The sequence below is a fragment of the Etheostoma spectabile genome, chromosome 1, assembly GCF_008692095.1.
Source record: "Etheostoma spectabile isolate EspeVRDwgs_2016 chromosome 1, UIUC_Espe_1.0, whole genome shotgun sequence".
In the NCBI taxonomy this organism is placed as follows: domain Eukaryota; kingdom Metazoa; phylum Chordata; class Actinopteri; order Perciformes; family Percidae; genus Etheostoma; species Etheostoma spectabile.
In genome coordinates, this window is record NC_045733.1 from 19,241,264 (window position 1) to 19,248,288 (window position 7,025).

At 54.7% G+C, this 7,025-nt stretch overlaps 1 protein-coding gene across 6 annotated transcripts in view; it reads left to right on the forward strand.

Annotated features, from left to right (window-relative positions):
- Positions 1-7,025, forward strand: part of csnk1g1 (casein kinase 1, gamma 1) — a 49,057-nt gene that overhangs the window by 19,119 nt on the left and 22,913 nt on the right. The gene's annotated exons all lie outside the window — the stretch shown is intronic.

Sequence of the window (7,025 nt, forward strand, 5' to 3'; positions counted from 1 at the left end):
CGTCCTGCGGTTGTCTCCGTCATGCTGCTGGCCCTGCGTATCAATACAGCCATGCCCGTAACGTTACCAAGGGTAGCTTCTATTTCGTATAGGCTTCGCCCTCTAAGGGCTACGCTATTGGGGTTATCCCTTCGCGCATGCGCAGTCGTGAAGATTTTCTTTCCCGCCCTAGGTCAGTCGGGCCTCAAATACGTCCGCATTTACTGCATATACAGAGGGAACCGTTGTTGACCTCCCACTTTTTCTTCAACTTCGCAGTATGAAGTCAAGCTCAAGACCTTCCGCCGGTGCCCGGTCTGCCCCCTGCCGGACCGGCTACATCCTTCCGCCGGACTCCACCCCCGTTGCGAGGCCTGCGGGTGCCGTTCACGCCGGCCAGGCTCTACCCGCCACGCCTCCTGCCAGTTTTGCCCGCGTGCCGTCGTCTAAAGAGCTAACTCGAAGGGCGGAAGCTTTTCTGGTTTGCCAGGCTGGCGGGGACGGAGACGGCGGCTGGGCAGACAGACAGGAATCCGGCGGCACCTTGGAGCCGCTGGCGGACGGCGTTCGACGAGATGAGTCCGCTGACTCCGCTCTCTGACAGCGCCTCCATCCGGTTTCCCCTCCTCCTCTGGGAGGGTCCCCCTCCTCCCCTTTGGGGGGATTGGGCTCGAGACGGCGATGATGCTTCCCGCTGGAGCTCTCTCCGTCTCCCGAACGGCCTGGGGCACCGCCCGAGCGGCTTTTCCCTTTGCCCCCCCGGCTCAGCCTCCACCGCTAAGGCTCTCTTCGCCGACTGCCGGAGATCATAAGGAGGGCGGCGGGAGTTAGAGGCATAGCGCTCCCGGCGGAGCTGCCAGCCCCCGCTCGCGGCCTTTTGAGCGGTGATGTTATGCCCAGGAGCCGCCTCTTCCCGGGCCCCACTCTGGCCGCGCTTGCGGAGTTCGGCCATTGTGGAGGAGGCTTTTCCCAGCCGGGAAACTGAAGGTCCCGTCTCTCGCTATGCCCCGTTTACCGGGTTCAGGGCGATACGGACGCAGGTTTTCCTTCAGTCCCTCCCCTGGAGGGGAGCCTGGCGTCCATTTGCTTCCGAAAGCTACTTTCTTCGGCCACCGGAAGCCCACGCCCCTCTCCCCAGGATCAAGTGTGCGCTCAAGTCAATGACCGGCCCACCAATGTGCCGCCCAGGGGCTGGCGGCACAAAACAACATCGCCTTACTGGCCTCCGCGCCTCCGCGATGGCCACTACTCCCGGCGCCCTCCCCCGGAGCTTGCCACGGGATTGGTAAGGCTATGACGCCATCCTTACCCTGACCACGGCGTCCACGGTGGCGCTGTCCAGGGTGATGGCTTGGCAGACTGTGGCCCAGCGAAACCTCTGGCTCCACATGTCTCAGCTGCCAGCGGACATTAGACGCGAGCTTCTGTACGGTCCCATAGCCCCGATGGACTATTTGGGCCGCGCCTACAGACTGCCAGTCTATCTCCACTCAAGCGGGCGAGGAGGACGCCGAGCGGCTTCGGAGGGCTCGGCGTGGAAGGCTCCTCCTCAACAGCACCACCGTCGCATGACAACCGTCACAAGCGGAAGCGCCCGCAGCATCGGCTGGGCTGGTCTCCAAGCTTCGGCGTCGGGGCCCCCACCGTCCCTCGCAGCGAAGACGATGCCACACGGCCGTCAAACCTGCACGCAGCCGACAGTCCCTGTTGCTTAAACGGGCACTGTTATGACAGGTTCCCCACACAAGAACACACCAGGCCGTCGCCGCGAGCGGGGCGCCACTGCGTCCCGCCGCAGGCAGCGGAAATGAGCGTCCTCCCACGGGGGACGAGCGCTTGTCCACCCACCTCCCCACGGCGATGCCGGCGGGCGGGGGTCGGGTTAACCCAGTGATGCTCCCGCCCCACACGGCGGCGACCGGCCACTGCCCTTCGAAAAAAGCACTACCATGGGCTGGGCGACGCGATCACTCTCTCGCCCAGCGCGGGATGGGCTCTGCCTCCCTTTGCCATGTCGGTGGAACAACAACTAGACATGTGCTCGCCCACTGTCAGAGTGCGGCGGCATGGATTGGCTTGACACACATGGACTCGTGGATGTCAAAGCTGATAACACGGGGTTACACACTCCAGTTCGCCTCCCCCCCGCCCCCTTTCGCGGGTGTGTTGGAGACGACGGTTTCATCCCCGGCAGAGGTCAGACGCAATGACGTCAGAGTTAGAAGGGTTGCTGCGAGCGGAGCTATTTCCCGCGTCCCTCCAGGGGAGGAAACGAGGGTTTTTACTCTCGCTATTTTCTCACCCCGAAGAAGTCAGGAGGACTGCGTCCCATCCTCGACCTGTCGAAATTCAACCGTATGTCATGGAGCGCCTTCCACATGCTCACCATCAGGCACGTGTTAGAATGTGTGCGCCCCAACCATGGTTTACAGTGGATCTGAAAGACGCTTACTTCACCCAATCATTCCCAGGCACAGGAAATTCTGCGCTTCTCCTTCCAAGGGGCGTTTCCAGTTCAACCGGCTGCCGTTCGGATACTCACTAGCCCCCGCACCTTTTCCAAGTGCATGGAAACGGCGCTCCAGCATCTCTGGAGAGGGGCATCAGAGTCCTCTTTTACTTGGACGATCTGCTATTCTAGCCCCCTCTCGGGAGCGGGCGGCGCTGCACACTATGGAGGTTCTGCAGCACCTACAAACGCTGGGTTTTGCCAAAATTGGAGAGAGCGCCTCGTCCCCGCACAATCGATAGTTTATCTGGGCGTAGACAGAGCTCGATCAGCATGAGAGCCAGGCTGTCAGACAGAGGGCAGGAAGCCCTGACTTCTCTGTTGTCCCGCGTTCAGGCCGCGCGCGGACAGTGCCAGCGCTGTCAGTTATGCGGCTCTTGGGCATGATGTCCGCGGCACACACGGTGGTCCCCTGGGTCCTCCACATGAGGAAAGTCAGAGGTGGTTTCACCGCCAGCGGCTCGATCCATTCGCCACAAATGGCGGGAATGCTGTCCATCCCTCATTCCCTCCAATCAGACCTGGCAACTGGGGAGTCCCAAACCCTGTCTTTCGGGGTTCCCTGGGCAGAGTGACGTCATATGTGACGGTGTACACAGACGCGTCCCTCACTGGCTGGGGGGGAATGTGCGAGTCACAGGTGGTGGGAGGGGCCTGGCTCTCCCCCTCTCCCTCACATAAACTGCCGGAGCTGTCCACGGTGTTGAAGGTGTTGAAACACTTTACAACCAGTGGTGACGGGGAGGCATGTTGTAGTACGGACGGACAACATCACGGCGGCGGCATTCATAAACCGCCAGGGCGGCATACGCTCAGCGGCTGTTAGAAATAGCCAGACGCCTCCTGCTGTGGGCGCACAGCCACCTGCTGTCTCTCAAAGCAGTATATATCCCGGGATTTTGAACCGGGCAGCCGACTTGATGTGAGGGGGGGGCCCTCCCAAACGAGTGGAGATTGAATCCCACTATCGTTAAACGTTATGGAGCAGGTTCGGGGAAGCGGAGGTGGATCTGTTCGCTTCACGAGGAGACACACAGTGCACACTGTGGTTCTCCTTGACGCGCGGGACACCCTCCCCTCGGCGTAGACGCCTTCTCCCACAAACCCTGGCCCAAAACCCTCCTATATGCTTTTCCCCGGTCCCCCTGATCCTCGCCTCTGGAGCGTCCAGGAGGAGGATCTGTAATTGTTTGGTGGCACCGGAGCGCACGAGCGCGTCTGGTTCCCAACCTCGTCAGCTGCTGGTGGCTCCCCCCTGGCAGATTCGTGGCGGAGAGACGCACTATCGCAGCTGAACGGTGCGATCTGTCCTCCCCAGTGATAAATCAGAGACTGTGGGGTGGTTGTGAGCGGGAGCGGTTACAGAGTAGGCTTGCCCCCCGCCGTGGTGCCACTATCCAGGGCTCCAGAGCCCCTCTACCATAGCAGGCTACGCAGGGCGCTGGTCTGCCTTCCAGCGCTGGTGACCAGAGAGGGACGCAGACCCAATCGTGTCCCCTACCTCTCTGCTGACGTACCTACAAACTCTGGTGGTAATGATTTGGCTCCATCTACAGTCAAAGCATACGCAGCAGCATCTCATCCTGTCACGAAGGTTTCGGTGAGAGGACAGTTTTTGCGCATCCCCTGGTGAAACGTTTCCTGAAGGGGTTAGGCGTCAAAAACGGCTGTTCGCCCCCTCGCCCCCACTGGGGACTAGCTCTGGTGCTGCGGGCTTGGGGAAGCCCCCCTTGAGCCCTTGACACAGGCTCGCTCAGAATGCTGTCGCTTAAGACAGCACTTCTCCTTGCCCTAACTCGGCCAAAGGTGAGTGAATTAGTGGCATGTCAGTTTCTCCGTCCTGCTCTCCATTAGAGGGGACGGGAGCGCAGCCACTTACAGCCAAATCCCTCCTTCACACCGAAGACTTTAATGTCTTTTCGGTCAAGGGTGTTTTCCTGAGGGTTTTTTCCCCCACCTCACGCTAACGGTGCGGAGGAGGCTTCCCACCGTTGTGTCCGGTGCGCGCTCTGTCACAATACATTTTACGCACGGCAATACGGAAAAACTCAGCAGCTGTTTGTGCATTAGAGAAACACTCCCAAGGATCAGCCCTCTCAAAACAGCGTCTGTCTACTGGCTGTGCGAGGCTATTACCCAGGCTTATAGCTCGGAAGGGAAAGAGCCCCCCAGACATTCGGGGTCACTCTACGAGGGCTTGTCGGCGTTGCGGCTCTATTTAAAGGCATGGAGTAGCCGACATTTGCGCGGCAGCCTCCTGGCTTCCGTGCCCTTCATCCGCTTTTATCTGCGAGATATGTCTGAATCTTCCATGTTCATGCGGTTTGTCCACAGTCAGTGACGCGTAATGCGCGCTGAATGTGCAACAAAAAACAAAAAAAACAAAAAAAAAAAAAAAAAAAGCGGATGCCTTGATTGTTGCCAATCTCCTTCACACTAGTGCTGATGACCCTGCAATGCTGTCTCACCTCTCCTGTACCTGGGGTATTCTTGTGAGCACAGTTATCTATTACATTGTCATAATCATGTTGCACGCACGGAGGAATCAGTCTCTCCGTTGCATGCGCGACAGGATCAATCACGCTTAACCCCATTAATCATTGTACTACTGCTCATATTGCGGGCCTCATGAACCTTTCCGGCCACGCCATTGGCAGGGCAGGCTTTGTCAGAAGAATGACTCTGACTAGCCTCTGTACATTGTTGCTGGGGCAATGTGGTGTATGTTCGCGTTGTGGACCTTGTGCGCCAGGTGGCATTGATACATCAGCTTCGCCTAACCCAATAGCGAGCCCTTAGAGGGCGAAGCCTATACGAAATAGAACGTTAGTTACTTTGGTAACTCCAGATTCTATTAGTAAGGCGTAGCCCTCTAAGGTCCGGGCCACCTGCTCCTAGAACATTAGTTGAAGAAAAAGCTGATGTTTTGGGAGTCGAACAACGGGTCCGCTCTGTATATATGCAGTAAATGCGGACGTAGTTGAGGCCCGAGCTGGACGCTAGGGGGGAAAGAAATCTTCACGACTGCGCATGCGCGAAGAGTGATAAACAAAATAGAGTAGCCAGGAGAGGGCTACGCCTATACTAATAGAATCTGGAGTTACCAAAGTAACTAACGTTCTGTTTCGTGGAAAGGGGGTTTGGCGGTCCCTCGTTACCTTGTTATGGTAAGCTAGGTTAGCCTCCTTGTGTTCATTTCTCAAATGTAGGCTAATGTGTACATATTTTACCACCTTCCACTGCAAGGCACTTGCTTTTATCTGACACAGTCCTAATCGAATAGGACTCTGCTGCTTTTGTTCGTGTTTCGGTACCGCCATGAGGCCAGGCGAGGGGCACGGACTATGTTGTGTTCAATTTGACATGGAATGTGATTTGAGACACACCTATGGAATGTCAGAATTTCTGGGTTCCCAGTCGGAAACTATATACGGTATGTCTACTGGAAATTTCATGGTTGGGAAGATATAACGTTATTTGCTCTATGAAAGACATTGACAAATACAAAAACTAAGGACATTTACTCAATTATTTTATTTAATTTTGCAAACCGACATTACAGTTGTAGTTTAGTTTTTTTTTTGTAATGCCTTGTTTTTATTATTATTTCAGTTAATTATAATGTCTTTTCCCACTTAGTTTTTGTTATTTTATCTGTTTCTGATTGGTGAGGTGGCATGGTGTTGCTCTGGCATTAAGTAATATATAGTATAGTATATAATACAAGGAAATAGGTCTGCAAATTATTGGTGCAAAAGAAACAAAACAAAAGATATATAGATATATACACACAACACACACACACACACACACACACACACACACACACACACACACACACTTTGAGTGTCACGGTGACGGGTAATTTATTAATAAGAGAACAACTACTACCAGATGGTCACAATAAAATATCCAAGCTCAGGATGTATCTAAATACAGAGTCCAGAGAAAGATCTTGGGTCTCATTTATAAAACTGTGCGTAGGATCCTTACTAAAAGTGTACGTACGCGCAAGATCCAAAAAATGGCGTACGCCAAAATAAATTTAGATTTATAAAACCGTGTGCACGCACATCTAAACACAAAAAGCAAAAAAAACCTCTCAGACGCTTGGGAATTGCTGCAAATTGACTAATACTTTCAGCCTGTTCTCACACAGTGTAGGGAAACCTGACTACAAACATTATGGCACTCGGGGACAGCTTCGATACATACCAGACCCATGTTATATCCAAACAAGTCTTAGTGACAAAGTTGAAGATTGTAATATTTATATAAAACACTTGGCTGTAAACAGCTGCGTGCCCCCAGAGTGACGAGGACCTGTATTTGCACCGGGATGGTACGGTTCCAGCACGTTGCCCTTTCAACTGGACCCAAATCAGCACATAGATCCAAGAGCGCAGCTTTAAGGAATTTAAATCGTCATAGTAGCCAGTCTTCGTCATGGTCCCTTTCTCTCCTGATTCTTCCATTTGTGGTTAGTCGTCCTGCAGATTCAACAAGCCATCGTGCAGCATTATGCTGGGGGGGGGGG